Here is a 2,021-nt window from a genome sequence, read left to right as displayed (position 1 = left end):
GAGTCTTTAAGTGGGTATTTCTAGAATAAACAATTCTAGTCTTTACAGTCGATTATCATATGTTGCATCAACACATTCCATGGCTATGAAAGGAAACTTCATTCATGCTACAATTTAGCTTACTATTATATGACTTATGCTTAAGATCAACATGTTTCTTGGGCAATGCTCCATACTCCCCTGATGATGATATTCTTATGGTTATACTTGACATAACTTAACATTCCAACCATGACCGGGAGTTAGAAATAACTCCAATTCTTATTATGTAAAGGTATTTAAAAGAAACATATTCCGAGAAAAGACCAAGTGTTCGATGCTATTGATCAAGTGTTAAGAAGACTCAGAAGATGGTCTCCAAAAGACTCAGAAGTAGCCCACTTCTAAGTAAACCAACCAGAAGAAAATCCCCTTTTGAGTCAACTATCCAGAATCTTTCCAACATTTAGAGAGTTTCCAAGTTTAACGAAGTGATCTTCACAAATTTAGTTATGCTACTTTACACATGGCCCGCTCTTATTGGAGAATGCCAATGTAACCTAAATTGGTTTGTGTAAATATGTAACTAGGGTCCCTAATTTGTTAACCTTTTGTTCTACATTTCAAGCTTGTAATTATCTCAAATCACTATCCATCTGTTGTGATTGAATCAACCCGTTGTAAGATATGTGACAATGAAATCATATGACGATTGTTTTGATCAATCATTCTTCAAATTTTTTTTATTATATTGACTGTGGTGATTTTATCTACTGTAGTGCATTTATATTTTTGTGTTCAATGCCACTTCAATTTAGACTTGAGATCAACAATTGCTATCAAATCGGAATGATTTATGTAAATCAAAATTGATCGGATCTGTTCTAGTTGTTTTCTCAATTGAATYCAGTCAACTCATCTCTCTGTTMACGAACTRTATATACGGAGATGCTTATGTAGTTTTAAAAGGAGGGATATTATGTAGAGAGAAATAAATCATACGTTGGAGAGTTTCTCTAACAAAGTTGTCCATTTATATATATATATATATATATATATATATATTGCTTTTATCTTAAATACTTGTGTTAGGACTGAAATTCAGTATTAAATTGTATTCGTCTTGAAAGTTAATTTTGTCTATAATTGTGTAAAAGTCATCGTGTTTGACTTTTCTTAGATAGTTTSACTTTGACTATTTRTGTCTTGTTTGACCCTATATAAAGGGTGATTTCCTTGTATTTTAAAAATGAGCTTTATTGTAATAATCAGATACGTATATGAGAGTTTGACCAATATATGAATAGTTGACTTTCTCTCTCTACTCGTTCTACATGTTCTTAATAGAAAACATTTCTGCCATTGATGTTCTTGAAGATTTAATGGAAGATTGATCATTTTGGGACTTATAATTGGTATTGGAGCAGAGCAAGTTTGCARGGAATTTGATTGAAGAATTCAACAAGGAAATCACCCTTTGTATAGGGTCAAACAAGACACAAATAGTCAAAGTCAAACTATCTAAGAAAAGTCAAACACGATGATTTTTACACAATTATAGATAAAATTAACTTTCAAGACAAATACAATTCAATACTGAATTTCAGTCCTAACATTCTCCCCATTTRTATTCAGACTTGAAAGAATTTGCGCGCTTTGAGTCTCATTTGAACTTTGATGCTTTAAGCACATTATGTCTTTTTCAAAAACAAACTTCAACTTGAAACTTCATACAACCATTTGTTGAGAAARATCTTCTAACAACTTCTTCTTGCATTTTTATTTTGATACTGTATCTTTAATTATTTCATTTTAAATTTACGTCTTTACATTATTGCAACTTTAATATTTTTCTATATTTATTTCTTTCCTTTACATGCTCGTACTCTTTATTTTATTGTCACATTTATTTAATCGTCATAACCTAGCTTTTACTTTATCATTATTTTTATTTTAATGTCATTTTCATTAATAGTCATAAATGTATATTTTTATATCGTTTTCCATTACTCTAAGAATGGAAGGACTTCGTGCGATGATGA

This window comes from Cynara cardunculus, unplaced genomic scaffold, assembly GCF_001531365.2.
Source record: "Cynara cardunculus var. scolymus isolate 2C unplaced genomic scaffold, CcrdV1 Un_Scaffold_1787, whole genome shotgun sequence".
In the NCBI taxonomy this organism is placed as follows: Eukaryota; Viridiplantae; Streptophyta; class Magnoliopsida; order Asterales; family Asteraceae; genus Cynara; species Cynara cardunculus.
The sequence above is the reverse complement of the archived record's forward strand: the minus strand, read 5'-3'. Positions refer to the sequence as shown.